Source organism: Pseudorca crassidens, chromosome 9, assembly GCF_039906515.1.
Source record: "Pseudorca crassidens isolate mPseCra1 chromosome 9, mPseCra1.hap1, whole genome shotgun sequence".
Classification (NCBI taxonomy): domain Eukaryota; kingdom Metazoa; phylum Chordata; class Mammalia; order Artiodactyla; family Delphinidae; genus Pseudorca; species Pseudorca crassidens.
Genome location: NC_090304.1, coordinates 36,870,745 through 36,889,410, shown reverse-complemented (window position 1 = coordinate 36,889,410; position 18,666 = coordinate 36,870,745).

The following is an 18,666-nucleotide window of genomic DNA, read 5'->3' as shown; positions in this document are numbered from 1 at the left end:
TGCTAAATGCTAAACTGTATGATGATGATGGGGGAAGGGGAAATGTGACTAGAGGAAGGAGCTTCTAGAGGAAGTTAGAAACGTGACTGCCTCTTGCACTCAGCCCCTTAGGCCAGCGGTGGAGGCAGAGCTGTTGACTGCCGCGTTGGATTTCAGGGCCTGACAAGGGAATCATAGCCAAGTTCTCTCTTTTGTTTTTTAAAAATTTTTGTTGGAGTACAGTTGATTTACAATGTTGTGTTAGTTTCAGGTGTACAGCAAAGTGAATCAGTTATACATATATCCACTCTGTTTTAGATTCTTTTCCCACATAGGCCGTTACAGAGTACTGAGTAGAGTTCCCTGTGCTGAACAGTATGTCCTTGTTCTTACCTATTATAGGGCCGTGGCAGCACCACAGAGATCCATCGTCCAGCATCTACTATCCCCCCTTTTATACCAAAAATGTGACCTGCTTTCCTACAGCAGGGGAAGAAGACAAATTGCTCCAGAATCTGGGGAAGGAAAGATGCGGTAGCAGTATTGAGACTATACTGCCCTGGGATGGAGCTGAAATACAGTAGGGCGAGAGTTTGACTCTAGATGAAAGCTGGGGGTCCATCTCTGGGGACTGGCAGCCCCTGGCAGAGTCCCCTGTGAATCTGGTTGTCCCTGGGGTTCTCCACAGCAGCGGGCTGAGGCCGGGACTCCTCGCCTATGCCAGGGGCTCCTCCTCTACACTTGGATGTACTCACAGCTGAGGCCCCTCATCTCTTGGTCCCACTGGAGGGAAGGGACAGAGCCTCAGGCGTCAGGCAGAGCACGAGGCCCAGGCTGATGTGGGACACGCCACAATGACATGTCATGGGGATTTGTGGGCCTCGCTGGAGCCATTTCCTCCAGGGGGTCATTTTATTTAGTTCCAATTGGACCCTGTGATTGGTCTCAGCCCTGAGCCACCTGGTGTCCTGGCTCCATATGGCAACAGCTAGGAAGATGCCATTTTTCAATCGAAATATGCTTCTGCCTTACTGGGGATCAGTCTGTAATTGCCTTTGGCTGGAAAAGGGCTTTGGTTTTTTAAAACTAAGCCAGGAAGTGATTTCTCCACGTCTGATTTGTTGGTCTGATGGGTCATTGTCTTCTTTATTAACTCAAACAGAGTGAGTCACAGCATGGGAGTGACAGGCGGGGTCTTAGAGGTCAGCAGGGCCTACCACTGACCTCATGTGGGAATCCCTTCCACCTACCCTGGACAGATGGTCCTTTCGCCTCTGGCTCAGCACTGCCACAGACACGGGAGCTCCCTCCCTCCCTGTGTAGACCTATCTGCTGTTGGCCAACTCTCAGTGAGTTTGACCCCATAGGGAGGCAACAATGGGTACCCTTTAAAGGACCATCACCACCTGCCAGACTCTAGGCTAGGCATTTCACATGCCTGTCTTATTTAATCTTCATCCTAACCCTCTAAGGTAATACTTATTATCCCTATTTTGCAGGTGAGTGAAACAAGTCACAGAGGATTGAGGAACTTGTTCAGGGTCCCACAGGCAGTAAGGGATGAAGCTGGTAAATTCTGGAAGGGTCACTCCAGAGCCCTTTGCTCTCTGCCTTGAATAAGAATAGCTTTTGTCCATGGAGGGTTTACTAGGAGCCAGGCTCTGGCCAAGGGTTCCATAGATACCATCCCATTTCACTGTAACAGGCTGTGAAATGGTTCTTAGCATGCCCATTTTAGAGATAAGGACCCAAGGGATACAGCCAAGGCCACCAGCAGAGCAGTGACTCTAATCAAGGTCTTTCTGCCCCAAAGCACACTGTCCATCAAAAGCCATAGTGCTGCCATTCTACAGGTGAGGAAACCGAGACTCAAAATTCAGGAGTTTGTCCAAGCTCTCGAGCTAGGAGTAGCAGAGTCAGGAGGTCAGCCTGACTCAAACCCCCAGCTCTTCCTTGGTCTCCTGCTTACCTCTAATCCTGCCCTTGGCTCCTAGAGGACCAGCCCCTCTGATGATGGGTGATCCCATCTCTCTGTCCTCCCCAATAGCTTTAATAAGCTTTCCGGGTAGCTGGTCTCATCACTTAAGTTTGAGAACCAATGATTAGAGAAAGCCTTCATTCATCCTTGGTCACCTTCAGAATAGGGTCATGGAAAGCAATGTAAATTTCAAAGTCAAAAAGACCTGGGCTCAAATCCCTGCTCTGCCATTTCCTCTTTGAGTCATTTAAAGCAAATTGAATAAACTCCCGGAGGCTCAGTTTCCTTGTCTATGACCAGAGATAAGAATGGCTACCTTGTATGGTCATCAATCTGTTTCTTTTGGAAGTGGGAGCTTCCTCCTGGAAGTAGCGATACTCTCTAAACTCTAAACGTATCTCTGAAGTTCCAGGAACCGTGGCTTGAGCTGTTGATGACGCGTGTTGCCAGTCAACCTAACAGCAGTCATCGTAGCCAATGAAATGTCATTTATTGTCATGTTTACTTGCACACCCCTACATGTGGTACTTTGCTTTTATCCTCGCAGCAAATCCCGCCTAATCCCACTGATACAGTCTCTCCAGCTTGTACTCCCCCTCGAGAAACGTTCAGCCTGGTGTAGGAGTTAAAATCCAGGGACTCTGGAGTCAGGTGTCTTGCCATTTTTGACTGTGTGATCTTATACAAATCGGTTAACTGAGCTGAGCCTGGCTTTCCTTGTCTCTAAAAAGGGAGTAAAAATACCTGCCTCCCCACTCTAGAGTGGTTCAGGTTACAGACATACTCATAGTAGGTTTTCAAACATTATTTCTCTTTCTATTTCCTGCCCTCTCCTCTCTCACTTAGCCAACTCTGAGTCCGACCTCTCAGTGATACCAAATGCTACTCGTCACCTCCGTCTTCCTCTTGTATTTCCAGGCTCATGGTGGCTAATCTATCAAGTGTTATAATGGTCACAAGTGTACTTTTTAGCTTTAGAAAAAGTATTGTTCCAATGTAAACTGCCTTCTTTTGTCCTCTAGACCAAAGCTGGTGAATGTCCTTAGTACAGCAGTATGATTTGCACTGTATGCATCCATTTAAATAATATTTCTTGAGCATCTTATAGGTGTGTAGGGCTTAATATTGTGCCTGGTACATAGTAAGTGTTCAATAAATGCTTGACTACTGAATGAATGAATGACTGCATGGATTAGTACTTCTTCAAGGAAGCAGTGACATGGGCAGAGCTGGATGCCATTTAAACCAAGTGATTTAAGCGGCGTGAGGAGGAGATGGACTTGGACCCAGACCCTCTGATTCTAACTCCTGAGTTCTTTCTGCCTTGAGTCTGCAAGGTGAGCGAATGAGATCCATGCTGTGAGCCAGCCACAGGTTTCAGGGATGACAGTAGACGGAGGTCACTGTAAAGGCCAAGTTCAAATCTCTCATCCCCCCTGGCTCACTGGTTCCCGGGCTCTGGTCAGGCGGAGTCTGAAGCCCAGTGTTCTGAGCAGCCATCAAGGTCTGAGCTGGGTTCTGTCTCCCTGGAGTCCACATTCCACACACGAGAAATGGAAGCCAGGCAGGGGCTGGGTGGGCTGGGTTTCGCTCTGGGACACTGGTCTACTTTGGTGGCTTGGAGTTGGGGAGAAAATCCACTTCGGGGGGAAAATGGGGTTTCCTGTGCAGCCTCCTCCCAGTTTGTCACCCCCCTGGCTGCTTACCTGGCCATCTTATCCTCCTGGGGCCAGCGAGAAGAAAGCTTGGGCAGTCAGGGAGGGATTCGGGAGCAAAAGAATGAGCCCTGGCTTGGGAGCCAGGCGGAGCTGGAGCGAGCCTGGTTCTGCTACCTGGTAGCTGTAAGACCACAGGCAAATCTTCCAACTCTCCCTCAGCCCAATCCTTGCAAGCGACTTCAAACAAAGGCATGAGAATGGGAATCCTAACACCCGCCTCATCGAGATGCTGTAAGGATGACTTGGGTGCTCACGTGCAGAGCACCCGGCAGGCACGTGGTTAGATGGTAACAAATGTTAGATGCTCCCCTTCTCCACCCTGCTTTCAACCCAGGAGGCAGTAAAGCCCATTTGGACCAGTTGCCATGTTCAGAGACCCTTTCCCTGCATGAAGCTGCTCAGAGCCCCGTGGTCCTCATCCACCTACTCATTCATTCCTTGTGTTCCTACTGCTACCCAGAGCCCTCCTCGCCAAGGTGAGCATTTATTATTGGGAGCTCCCGGAGGGCCAAGCCGCTACCCAGACCTGACTGGCTCTGTGAGATTTCGTGAGGGGGCAGATGTGTGTCTCAACCCTGCCTCCAGGGAGCCGGTTTGGACGTGGCAGCCCGCTGAATTATCCACTACATGCGTGCTCACCTCCATCTGTCTCCCTTGGACCCTCTCTGGTTTAAAGACTGACATTGGTGCTGGATGTGGCCTCCAGGGACAGAGTTCCTTCCTGGGGGACAGCTGCAACACCAGCATGCAGATGGTCAAAGGAAGACAGTCCTGGCTAGGGGTGCCCCCTTTGAAGTGGAGCTCCCACCTGGAGCCTCCCTGAGAGGCTGGCATCGAGCTGCTGGGAGTTGGTTGCTCGCCAGACAATTTAGCTTGGCATGAATAGGTCAGAGAAGTAAGCAGTGGTGTCTCTCTCTCTCTCTTTTTTTTTTTTTTTCCTGAGGGTACTAAACATTTGGGGAAATAATCTAATCACTTGCACTTTTGTTAAGTAGAGGAACTCTTCTGTTGTTTGTCTTCAGATAAAATGTCAAGCAGTCATAGTATAGAAACCTGTGCTCTAACGGAAGGCAGAGTGGCTCCAAGTGGGTTAGGATCTCCCTTCCCCCTCCCCTCCAGGAAGTTGCCACCGGGTGCTTCCAGGGAACCTTAGAATTCCATGGGGCTCTGTTTCTGAACCAAGGAAACTCGTTCTCCAGGAAACCACACCAAACTGTGTTCAAACAGGCAGCGAAAACAAATAGATGTTTTCCGGAAGAGAAGTCTCATCCCTGTTTGGTCTTCACTGGGAGTCTCTCGCAAGGCCTGACTGGTCTCTGAAGAGCAGATGACAGGGGAGGCTGAGCCCCCAGCTCTGAGACGTCGTCCTCCCTCAAGCCTGGCTGTTTTGTAACTAAGGTCATGTTGAGGGCGCAACTGACCGCTGGGGGTCTGGCTGCCGTGACTAAAGGGAGCCCCGTGGTGGCCATGCTGGGGGCCCCGGGTGTGCGGCCTGGATGGCAAAGACTGAGCCGCTGGGGGCAGGTAGGAAAACAGCCTGGAAGCTGGGCAGTGGAGCCGGCTGGACTGCCTCTTCTCGGAATCCCAGCCTCTCCAGAGCCACCTGCAGGGTGGTGAGTTCCCGGAGAACGGGGGGTAGGGGTTGTGTACAGAAGGAGGGGCTGGTTACCATGGTAACCACCCTCTGTGGTTCAAACTCCAGCGGCCCTTTTGGAGGTGTTTTTTTCTCATTTAAATTGCCTTAGGGACTGTCGAAAAGATTTTATTTCCCAGGTTTTGAGCTAGTTCTCTCTCTTTTTAAAGTTCCTCTAAAGTAAATGTAATCATTTTAGACTCTTTTTTTTTTCTATTTCTCTCCTTGAGACGGGAAGCTATATCCCTAAGACGTAGCACTTTCTAACCCCCAGGTGCAGACATCTCCCCATCCATATAACCCGTGATTCATTTTTAGATCAGATCTGGGAGAAGATCAGTTGAAGTTTAGGCCATAGTCAACACCTGGATTCTGGGAGCTCACCTGTAGCCTATGTACTTCCCTTCTGAATGATAGGTGAAGAATCGGGGGTGGGTGCACATGAGACCATGAGGGCCCCTGACATGGATATGGGGGGGTCCTTGCACACCCATTTCCAGCTGGAGCCTCCCCAGCCCCGCGCACAGGCCCCACGGCCGCCCAGAGGTTAATGATCCCATAGTAACTTTGAAGGCCAGATCTCCAAGCTGGGGAGCTGTCGTTAATTAAGGTGGCCGGGGCTGGAGGCCATCTGCAGAGCCGAGAGAGGGCCAGAAGCAGCCCCAGCAGATGGAGAGCCTGAAAGATGCTGGAAATACTTGAGTTCCTCTCCCCCCACCCCCAAACGTAATGCCAAATCAAAGCAGTACTTTACCGTGAAACTGCTGACACGAAAGTAGCTTCTTTCTGGTTTTTCTAACTGCAGACGCTGGAAGCTGATTTTTTTATTCTCCCACCACCACTTTTTCCAGTCCTTCCTTGGTCACAGGTCCATGAAGTGTGTTCTTGTTCTGCACACGGGATTATCAGGCGTTGAGGGGAGGCTGCTGGCATCCAGCTACAGCTGTCATCTTCTCTACCTCTTCTTTTGGCCTCTCAAGTTTGCCTTTCATCTTCCCGTTCCTTGGGGCCATTTACTAAAGAACAAGGAGGAGCTGAGAGCTGGAGGAGGTGGAGAATCCCACCCCATACTCTCTTTTGCTTTAAGACTTGCCCATCCTTGCTTTGAGTAGTCACAATAAGGCTAATGATAATTGTGTGATGATAATAATAATAATAATAATGATAATAGTGATACTAATAAAAGGTCTGAGAACTCGCTTTCACTACAGGGAATGGGCTGGCTTCTGGAGATGTTTCTAGGCTCCAGTTCCCTGCTAATTAAAACAAAGCAACTGCAGTCTGGATAATAACATTTCAATGTCTGCAAGTTAGTGGCCCACAAGAAATGTTGGAAGAGTGGATTAAGGTGAAGTAAATGAGAGCATCCTCCGTGATTTAGAAATGGGGCAGTCCAGGCTGAGAGGTTGAATCACCTGCTGCAAATCACCCAGCTAGTGAGGAATGGGCTTGGAATCAGACCCAGGGGGCCTGACTCCGTGGTCACCATTGTTCCTCCTTGGGTATCACTGTTCACAGGTGAGGTTAGTCATGGCATCTCTTACTGACAATTTCATGGCTGTCGGTAATGGGTATCTCCAAAGAGCAGTTCACACATGAACAGAAAGGAAAGAAACTTAAGGAAAGGGATAATAATAAAGTGAAATCCTGAAACATCAAAGACGTAAGTGATCAAAGGGAATCAGATGATGGGGGTGGGGTTCAGTTATCACCATTCACTCCCAACGGCGCACATTCTGCAGCACGTACTCTGTACCAGGGCTGATACTAGTGACATGGCCTCCTGTGCTCTCGGAGGGAGGACGTGTTCTTGTCTCCATTTTACAGATGGAGTAACTGAGGCAGAGAAATGGCATTTACCCAGGAGCACAGTAATAGTGGAAGAGTCGGGGTTCATGAGCCTATATTGTCTAGGTCTACAGTTTGCCTTCGTAACCAAAGAGTGTGCCCTTCACCAATATCTTGCCAACCACAAGCAATAGAAAATTTCAAAACATTCAAAAGGTGAGTGTTTATAAACATATGAGCTGCTCAAAGCTGAGGTAATTTGTATTAAGCAGAGGTCACTGACTTCCTGCATGTCCTCCTTTTTGTGTGAGCCAGGGTTACAGACAAGAAAGATGAAACTACATCTCTTTCAAATGACTCTTCCCTGAGCAGGAAGGGCCTCAGGTCACTGGGCCCCTAAGCAAGTGAATGTCTCAGGCTTTGGGACCAAAAGTCATTCTCCTCTTTCTGAATGTGACGGGATATTAAAAGGGACATTTCTTATTGTCTTGGGGTTTAGCTGAGGCTCCCAAGGTGAGGCCGGGTGTCCACACTTTCTCAAGGTAGGGGCTGGGTCATCCTCGTTGAACTGGCTAAGAGGTGACCAAGACCAGTCCCAGGGCTCCTACTTCCAGAGTGAATAAAGGAAGTCTGGGGGTGGGTGGGAAGGCAGATCCTTCTGAAACACTCGGAGAGATCAAGGCTGCCTTCGAGAAGGGAGACTGGGGTCTTCTTCCCAGCTGGATGCTTGTTAGTCCTTTCTGAAGCTCACAGGAGAGGGGCACCCCCTTCTCCACCCCGTGCTGTCTCTTGGGGTTGAAGGACAAGTGTCCCCAAGAGCGTGGGGGTTGACCTGATGAGCAGAGGCCCTGGCTGGAAGAGAGGCCCCCGACTGCAGAGCAAGGAGGGCAGGTACTGTGAGAGAGCGTGACCTTTCTGCCAGTAGCGTGGCAGGTGACGGCAAATGGTGACCAGACTGAGCCATTTTAAAAGGACCCCACCCGGGAGGGCTGCCTGCCAGGAAGAGGGGACTCCAGCAGCAGATTACATGGGAGAGCTGTGCCAGAGGGCAGGCTCTGAGGAGGAGGGAGAGGTCCCCCACAGGGTCCCGCCTCCGAGCCATGAATGATACAATGCGGAGGCCCCAGGGGGCATCGCCCAAGAACCCAAACTGCCCCCATGAGCATTAGGTCATCTGCCCTCCAAGGGCATCATAGCCAGATGACAGTAACATTAGTCGTGTCAGAGTCTCTGCCCTTTCCCCGTAGCCTCCCATCCTCCTCCCCCAGCTCCAGAGGGGCCAGAAACAGGAGAGCAAGTGGAGGGGGATGGAGCAAGGAAAGCAGAATAGTAACCCCCCGCCTCCCCCTTCTGCTGCTCCATGGCCCCAGCGCTCACACTGCAGCCAAGCAGAGAGGACACGTGTGGAGTTGGAAAAGAGAGCCGAGTTTTGGCTTAGATTGCACCGGGCGAGTGATTACCTGAAAACGAGGTTGTTCCAATACGCGAAGGCAACCAGAAAAGCCCTGGGACCTGCTTGAGATACTACCTAGGGGTGTGGAAGAGAAATTTGACAGGACAGTATCTGAAGGAAGATAAGAGTAAAGCTGGGCTTCCCTGGTGGCGCAGTGGTTGAGAGTCCGCCTGCCGATGCAGGGGACACGGGTTCGTGTCCCGGTCCGGGAAGATCCCACATGCCGCAGAGCGGCTGGGCCTGTGAGCCATGGCCGCTGAGCCTGCGCGTCCGGAGCCTGTGCTCCGCAATGGGAGAGGCCACAATAGTGAGAGGCCCACGTACTGCAAAAAAAAAAAAAAAAAAAAAAAAAAAGAGTAAAGCTATTCCTGACGCTCATTTGATAAAGAAAATCACTGGCTGAGAAACTCTGGGTTTCTTTCCAGAGCCCCTCAATGCCCCTATCTGCTAATGAGGAAAGAGAAAGGGGATGCACGTTTATTAAGCACTTACTGACTGCAGGCACTGTGCTAGAACCGTCGTACCTAAAGCATCCCTAAATCCTCCCAATAATCCCATGAGTTTGGATTAACAATTTCTATTTACAGATGAGGAAACCGAGACCCATAGGGGTCAGGTGACTTGCCCGAGTGCAGGTGCACATGAACTGGAGTGGAGACTGGAACTCAGCAGACCATGAGCTTCACAAGGGCAGGGACTGGGTCTGTGTGGTCCCTGCTATGGCTTCAGGGCCTGGCACAGAACAGGCGCTCGGTAAATATTTACCTAATAAATGCTGATCAAGCCCATCCCTTTCCACGTGGCCCTATGGCTTCTCTCAGGGACTGATACCAGCCTACTCCTGTCACTTTCTTTCTGCAACTTATACAAGAATGCGTGCAGGTTAGCAGACTGATGTGTCATTGGGATCAAGTTCCAGACTGTAGATACCCCAAGGATAAGGACCATGTGTTCTGTTCCTTGAGGAGGGGGTCAGAGGCCAGGCTGAGCCTCAGAGAGGTCAAGAGACTTACCCGAGGGGCCCAGCGTGTGCTCCTGGCTGAGTGGTGACCCCGCCAAGTGCTCCTCTCCCTTGGCCCCCTGAACGCCCCTCCATCCACCTCCCCCTCCCCGCCCGCCAGGTGCATGTGCTGTCAGCTTCCCCTGTTATGTTGCAGAACATTGGACTTGGCAAAGCTGACGGAGGCTCCACACCGCGAGGTTCAGAATAGTAGCTTAAGCAGATGTCTTGTCAAAACAGAATAAGAAACTGTGAAGAAATAGTCTGTGAAACCCAGCCGCGTCCTGCTTCCTCTCATTTCTGGAGTAAAATAGCAGCGGAAAAAAAAAAAAGTTCCTTACTTCTGTCGGAATAGTGCATTTCATGCGTGAAGCGTCCGTGGCTTCTAGAATTGCTATTCCAGATCAGATTCATTCTGCTTCCTTTGCTCACGCCACCTTCTTCTTTTCGCTTCTCCCCGCCTGCCCCTTGCTCTCCTCTCCTCCCTCCCCTTCCTCTCTCCCCACCTCACCCTCCTTGCTGCTCCTTTGGTGAGGGCTTTAGCAGCCCTGGGTTCCTGGGGCTTCTGAGACCTGCACTCTCCCCTTCCCTTTGTCTGAGGAGCAGAGGGGAGGTTGTGAATTATTGATGAGGCCCAGGGCTGAGCCTGGGGTGGCCCGGGCCCCTGGAGGGGGCAGCGAGACTGTCAGTTTGGGAGCCTGTCGGGGGCAGGTTGCCGTGGGGGGAGGGTGGGGAGGAAGCACTTATCACCCATCCTTTGCCTCTTTGCCAGGCCTGGGGCTGGGAGGGGTGAGAGCTGGGGTAACTGGGAATCCGTGGACAGATAGAGCCAGGAGAGGGGAGCTGTGTGTGTGATGTGTCTGCGGGGAATTTGCAGTTTACATTCACTGGGTGTTCAGCCCCCTCACTTTGCCCCTCTTGTGCTTCTCTGGGTCAGTTCCCAGAAGCCCCAGGGCAGCATCCTCATGGCTGGGGGGTCTTGTTGGGCCCTAGGCTCCAACCCCACACCAGCTCCCTCCCACCCCCTCCCAGTAGGGCGGAATCTCCCCAGCCAGATCCCATTTGGGTCAAAGAACACGAGACGAGGCTCTGTTTGTCCCAAGGCTGTGGAACAACATTAAGTGGAACCACTTGGTGGCTTGAAGGACAAGTAGAACCGTAAATTATTCGGTCTTGAGGATACGACAGGAATTTTGGAGAGAAAGTGGGGAAAAAAAGATTATTTCAGCGCTGCAGACTGAAAGAGCCGAATCACTTTCACTGGCCAGAGCGCTGGGAGGATTTTCTGCCTTAAAGTAGCTTTCTCTGAGGAGCTGTTTCCTGGGCAGCAGTTCTCTCTGTGGAAAAATTTGCTTACTCGCTAGCATTGACATTGCATTTTGTGTGTGTGTGTGTGTGTGTGTGTGTGTGTGTGTGTGTGTGTGTGTGTGAGAGAGAGAGAGAGAGAGAGAGAGAGAGAGAGCGCGATCCACTCAAGACAGTGAAATTAATGCGTAAGCAGAAATCCTTCTTCTTGTCCATTGCATCAATGGAGTGGAAAAGAAGGCAGATTCTGGCAGCCCTGCCTCTGCCCTCAGCATGGCTGTGTGATGTGTTCTCTTTGGACACATCTGTACAGGAAAATGTTGCTTGGGGGTGGGGGGTGGGGGCTGTCCCTGTCCCTTGGGAGAGCCCTGCTTGGACAGACCCTTGACAGGGGCACCCTCTTTCAGTACATCGTCCTGCCTCCAGCCCAGGAGGCCCCTCAGCTAGAAAGTCCCCAAAACCTTTGCTCTGTCTCCAGAATCTGAGATACAGGAAATCAACATACTGCCCCCCCATCTTTGTTAATGCCACTGTCTTGAGCAGGAATCTCGGCTCCCAGGGGAACGTGAGGGTTCTGCTCCAGGCTTTGTCCAAATTCCTTGCGGAAGGAGGAAGAACGTGTGGGGTCCCACCCCTGCTTCATCCATCCTCCCTCCTGGGGCCTCCACACAGGGCTCAGGGCCCCCGGAACATCAGGATACACAAATGCAGACAAAGCCTGCGCACACGCAGGTGGTCTGTATTTCTGTCTGTCTCTCCTCCCCCGCCCCCCTCAGGGTGACTGAGCGAAGGCATTGGCCACCAGATTGTCAAAGGCCTAGGAAACAGTGAGCTGAGGCTGCTGGTTTCCTTGGTCTGGTTTGAATCTCCACCTCCAGGCTGTATTGTTTGTAACAAATGGACGCACGTAACAGAAGAGCCCGTTCAAATATGCTTTGGAATTGCAAATTGAATCCAGCCCTGGTTGCCGCAGACCTGAAGGTCTGGTCATTCCATTTCTGGGGAGACTGCCACAGCCGCTGGGCTCCAGGGAAAGAGAGGTTCAGAGGCAGGACCAGGCTCTCTGCAGAAGCCAGTGAAGCAATAAGACGGAGGAGGCCGCTTGGATGGCAAATCCTCCTGGGTTTTTGGCAGAGTGGTGCTGCCCTCTGCTGGCAGATCAGGGCTAAGTCACGGCCTGGGCCACACAGGTTCTCAGGCTGCAGGCTCAAAGGGCCTTGCACCCAGTAAGGTGAGGCTGACTTATGTCCCCCTGGCAATGACAGAAGGGGACAGGGCATTTGATTTAATTTCATCCTGAAAATAAGTGAGAGTTCTGTCTTTTTGGATATATTGTGCTCTAAGCCCAGGAGGTAATGCAGGATAAAATTGGCCTGGGGGAACTAAGGCTGGGTTAGAGTCTTCTAAGGGCCTGGAAGGGCTAACAAATCTACATAGAGGGTTTTCTCTTTGTCAGAAAACAACTCTGAGAAATTAGTAGAATTTTAAGTTTACAGATGAAGAAAGTGTAGCTCAGAGAAGTGAATTAACTGTCCTAAAGACACACAGCTAGCAGGCAGCAGAGCCCGGATTGACTGTGTGATGCCAGTACCCACACTAGGACCACCTTATGGATTAGGGTTTCTCTCTGGATGCGAGAGTGAGGGCAGGAAGATGACTAACTCTTGGGGAGACACTAGGTTTCAGGGCCCTGCTTCTCTGACTAATGGAATTAACTTTTGTCTAGATAATGAGTTACCTTGAACCCAAAGCTAGTGGGAGGCAGCCTTGAGGGTTGGAAACGCTACCAGTATGGCTTTGAATTCTAGCTCTGATGTTTACAGGCGGTGTGACTTTCAAGTCACTTGTCCTCTGGGGTTGTTTTTCGATCCATAAAACGAGGGGGGTAGGTGAGGATCAAGATTAGATGCCGCAAAGATCTTTTTAAAGCTTTTTTTTTTTGCGATACGCGGGCCTTTCACTGTTGTGGCCTCTCCCGTTGCGGAGCACAGGCTCCAGACGCGCAGGCTTAGCGGCCATGGCTCACGGGCCCAGCCGCTCCGCGGCATGTGAGATTTTCCCGGACCGGGGCCCGAACCCGTGTTCCCTGCATCAGCAGGCGGACTCTCAACCACTGCGCCACCAGGGAAGCCCCGCAAAGATCTTTTTAAAAATGGTTTCCTACCTCATGGACACCATGTTTTGAAAAAATTTTAATCCACCAATGTATGTTGTAATAATTTATTTCTTCTCACATTTTCTATGAAACAAAGATAGCTAACTGTCTCAGATTGGGTTCCCTGAGAAATGGATTCTGAGGTAAGATGGATGTGTGGGAAGTTGGCAGTGCCCTGGTAAGCCTTCTGGGAGGGAGGGAGGGTGGGAGGGAGGGAAGGAAGGAAGCTGGAGCAGGCAGATGGAGAGGTCCGACCTCCGTGCATTCACAGCAAAGGCCTCAGCCCATCTATGGGCAGCGCTGGAGCTGGGATGAGTTACAGAGTTGTCTCCACGGGATGAGGGGCCAGGCCTGAGCACCCCGACATCCATCAGTCAGGGGCCACCACCTGGACGAGGTAGTTCCCTAAGGTCAGGGTGGTTCCCAAGGAAGGACTGAGCCATGAACAGCAACTGACACTCCCAGAGCCGGGGAAGGAGGACCTCTGTCCTGGGGGGCGCACCACAGCAGCTACTACAGTAACTCTGTACTCCCAAGGAGCAAATGACAGCAATGACCTTCAACCTGTAGACGTTGTACATTTAAGGCCTTATTGAGGGCACATGTTAATTTTTATATGTTTTGGAAGTAAAACTTACTTATGATCCTACATTTTTGCCTTCCCAGATCCTAGAGATCTAGGAATTCCAGGTTGAAAATGTGGTCCCTCCTTTCTAGCATTCTCTGACGGTGTGGTTTTTATATGCTAGAAATCCCAAGGAGATGCTGCCACTAGGGGGCAGTGGTGGGTTTCTCAGCAGGCCGGCTTCTGTCCCCGTGGTGCCTTTGGGAGAACGTGCCTTCCTGTGGGCTGCCGGCTCCAGCCAGAGTGCATTGCTTGGTAGCAGAAACGGACTAGAATCCAGCCCACACTTATCACCTGGGTTGGGTATCCTTGAGCAGGACTCAGCCTGCACACCTGTCCATGGCGGCCCTGTCCTCCCATTTGTCTTTCTGGCTCAGCCTCCCTTTCAAAGCCTTCTTTCTTCCTCCATCCTGAATGTCAGTGCATGCAGCTCCCCAGGAACCAGGGAGGGTGTTAGAGCTTTGAAAACATTCACTCTGCCACTGCTGGGAATCTCGCCTAAGGAAATAATCTAAAACATGGAAGATCCTTTACGCAGGAAGATGCTCATCCCCATGTCATTTATAAAAGTGACAGATTCAAACCATTTCTAAATGGCAAACCATAGGGGAACAGTGAATTGTGGTGTGTCAGCAAAATGGACTGTTATGCCACCATTAAAAATTATGTGTGCAAGAAGTAGCACGAAAACATGCTTATGGTTAGTTAACAGCGCAGACTACAAAATTATATTATACAACCTGATCGCAGCAATAGGAAATATATAAACAGTTAACGATGGGGGTGTGGGGGGTAGGATTTGAACTAGTCATGGGCTTGGGTGGAGACACCACAGCGGGCAGATCTTAACCCTTTTTGTACAACAAAAATCCTTCTTGTCTGTTTGGTGAGCCTGTGAGCCCCTTCTCAGCATGTTATTAATGCATGAAATATAAAACATAGAACTTCAAAGGAAAGCAATGATATTGAAATACAGGTATCAAAATTTAAAACAAATTTGCAACATAGTAGTGTATATGCTTTTTCTTTTTTTAAAAAATAAATTTATTCATTTATTTAATTTTTGGCTGCATTGGGTCTTCGCTGCTGCATGCGGGCTTTCTCTAGTTGCAGTGAGCGGGGGCTACTCTTTGTTGCGGGGCGCAGGCTTCTCATTGTGGTGGCTTCTCTTGTTGCAGAGCACAGGCTCTAGGTGTGCGGGCTTCAGTAGTTGTGGCACACGAGCTTCAGTAATTGTGGCTCGCGGGCTCTAGAGCGCAGGCTCAGTAGTTGTGGCGCACAGGCTTAGTTGCTCCGCGGCATGTGGGATCTTCCCAGACCAGGGCTCGAACCCGTATCCCCTGCATTGGCAGGCGGATTCTTAACCACTGCGCCACAAGGGAAGCCCTGCTTTTTCTTAAATACCTTTAAATAACAAGGATTACCTAGCAGGAGGTCAAATAACTACTATACCTATGGAGGGGTGATGAATGCAAACAGTATTTCAAGATACCTGCAAAAACTAAAACGTGATATAGCAACGTCTGAGATTCCTCTTGGTGACAAAGTTGCTTGTACTGCAGCTAATAAGACTTCTGTGATTTCATGCCTGTATTCATAATGGATGGAGGCACTGCATTTTAGTTAAAACCTGATGAAATCAGTATGTCATTTTTCCTATTCAAGTTCAGGCATGCTATGAACTTCTTACAGGTCCTCTAGGGGTTTCATGGACCCTGATTTAAAATGCTAGCATCAGAGTCTTCCTTCCTTTCTTTCTCTCTTTCCCTTTCTTTCTTTCTTTCTTTCTTTCTTTCTTTCTTTCTTTCTTTCTTTCTTTCCTTCTTTCTTTCTTTCTTTCTTTCTTTCTTTCTTTCTTTCTTTCTTTCTTTCTTTCTTCCTTCCTTCCTTCCTTCCTTCCTTCCTCCCTCCCTCCTTTCCTTTCCTTCCTTTCCGAATTTTATATAGTAGACATGCATTACTTCTACAATGTATACAATAATCAGGGAACTTTAAAATTAAATAAGCAAACGGAGAAAGTAAATATGATTCAGACTTTTTTGATTACTTGTACTCCTAAATATCATATCATTTAATCCTCAGGTTAATTCTGTGAGAGAGGTGCTGTTATTGTAGCCATTTTGCAAATGAAGACATTGAAGCTGAGAGAGGTTAGGAGACTTGTGCAAGGTCACACAACCAGTAAATGATGGAGCCAGAATTCAAACCTAGGTCTGTCTTTCCAAGAGCCCAGCCTCTACCTGTTCCAGTCTAATGATGAGTGAGTTGAATGTTGTGTTCGCATGTTCTGTTTATTGTAGCTGTTGTGAAGTCATCTCAATGTGTACATTTCTCTTGCTGAAGTACAGCTGCCTCTGATTGAATGCTATCTGTGCAATTCTTGGGAAATTGATGGTACCCTGGGCTCAGAAAGAGAAAGCTGGGAGTTTCATGTCTGCTGATGGCTTGAGGAGGGACATCCTCTTTCCCCAGATGCTCTATCAGTTCTCCTCTGGGGGTCTGGAGGCATCTCAACTTGAGCTTCAGGTGGGATGCTTTCCTCTGAGCAGCGACCATGGAAAGGCCTGGCTAAACTGGGACTCAAACAGAACAGAAGGGGCTTCCGTTCCAGTTGGGAAGCGTGGGGTGGTGTCTGCAGCCTGGGGGTGTGTCACCAGCAAATAGGAGAAGGTTTGGATAACCAGTGGACACTGGAGGGTAGCATCGAATCAGGATTACAGAGGGGCTCTGGGTCTGGTTAACGTCTGATGAGCCCACTGGGAGTTTCTTCTTTTTTTTCAGATTTATTGATTTTATTATTTTTTAACATCTTTATTGGAGTATAATTGCTTTACAGTGTTGTGTTAGTTTCTGCTGTATAACAAAGTGAGTCAGCTATACATATACATATATCCCCATATCCCCTCCCTCTTGCGTCTCCCTCCCACCCTCCCTATCCCACCCCTCTAGGTGGTCACAAAGCACCGAGCTGATCTCCCTGTGCTATGCGGCTGCTTCCCACTAGCTAGCTATCTTACATTTGGTAGTGTATATATGTCCATGCCACTCTCTCACGTCGTCGCAGCTTCCCCTTCCCCCTCCCTGTGTCCTCAAGTCCATTCTCTACGTCTGCATCTTTATTCCTATCGTGCCCCTAGGTTCGTGAGAACCATTTTTTTTTTCTTTCTTAGATTCCATATATATGTGTTAGCATAAGGTATTTGTTTTTCTCTTTCTGACTTACTTCACTCTGTATGACAGACTCTAGGTCCATCCACCTCACTACAAATAACCCACCGGGAGTTTCTTCTTGGAGGAGTGGATGCTCCTGTGGGACCGCACTGGGGAGGGACCGTCCCTTTAATGACTCTGAAAGGCGTGTCCTTTTACAAAGGGACAGCATAATGTGGTGCCGACAACTGTGGCCTCTGGAGCCGGCTTGTGTTTAAATCCAGCTCTGCCATTTATTGGGTGTGTAACTTTGGGCGAGTTATTTAAGCTTTCTGTGCCTCAGTTTCTCCATGGGGTTGATAGAAAGACTGAATGAATTAATACAAATTAGGTACTGTTTCAATTATCTATTGCTGCAAAACAAACCACCCCAAATAGCAACTATGTATGTGCTCATGATTCTGCGGTCAAGGCAGGGCCCTATGGGGAGCAATTTTCTTCTCCATGGGATGTTGGCTGGTGCGGTTCAGATGAGCCTGGATGACCAAGAAGTCTTCTTCAAGTGTATGGCAGCTCAGCTGGGGCCTGGCTGGGCCTCCCTCTCCAGCAGGTAGTCAGGATGCTTTTACATGGTGACTCAGGACTATAAGAGAACAAGTATCAAAGCTACCAGCCTCTTAAGGCCTAGACTAGGAGCTGGCTCAGAGTTACTTCCACCACATTCTATGAGTCAAAGCAAGTTACAAGGCCAGATCAGCCTCAAGAAGAAAAGAAAGAAGCTCTACTTCTTTTTTTTTTTTTTTTTTTTTTTGTGGTACGCGGGCCTCTCACTGTTGTGGCCTCTCCCGTTGCGGAGCACAGGCTCCGGACGCGCAGGCTGAGTGGCCATGGCTCACAGGCGTAGCCGCTCCGCAGCATGTGGGATCTTCCCGGACCGGGGCACGAACCCGTGTCTCCTGCATCGGCAGGCGGACTCTCAACCACTGCGCCACCAGGGAAGCCCAAAGCTCTCCTTCTTGATGGGAGTAATGACGTACTCCAGTGATGGGAGGAATTATTGGTGGCCATCTTTGCAAACAGTCCATCACGGGTAGAACAGAGGAAACCCTCTGTAAATGGTAACTACTATCACAGCTGACCAGACCGAAGCTGAGACACCACAGAGATTGTCCCAAGGTCACACAGCTGGTGAGGTTAGAGCTGGTATTTAAACTGAAGCCTTTTTGAATCCAAAGCACATTCACTCATCACATCATCATTATAAGCTGTGTGTCCTTGGCCAAGTCATTTAACCTCTCTGAGCCTTTCTTTCCTCGTGTGATTTCCGATGGATATAATAAAGACAACTACCACATAGAATTATTTTGCAGACTAAATAAGGAAATGCCCCACCCAGAATGCGTCTTATAACATATGAAGAATATAGGAGCATGAATTATTTTGAGATATTAATTTGAATATCATCCTTTCAGAATTTGTCTCCTGCTGGTAGAATCCAGATTCATGTTTACCTCTTTTGACACTAGTGGTAAACTAGGGTGGCTGACAGGAGGGGTTATGTAGTGCGTAACCAACAAGCAGTAGCGATTTCCAGGTCTTTGGGAAGCAGCCATTGACGTGAATGTTAAGCCACTCTTGTCTGATCACTAAGGAAACTCCCAAGAACCTATTTCTATGAAAGATGACTCTGGAGGCAGGAAGCTGCTTTCTTTTGAAGCCTCTGGCCCTCTCCCTTTCCCAGGGCCAGTCTGGGGTTTGTGCTGTCCCCTCTGGTGAGTCTCCAGAGCCCCCTCTCAGTACACCACCCTGTGCCGGGAGTCCGTCAGCCCTTTGGAGGGCAGACGGACCGAGAGCCCTCCGACCCTGCCTGTTCTACCTGGAG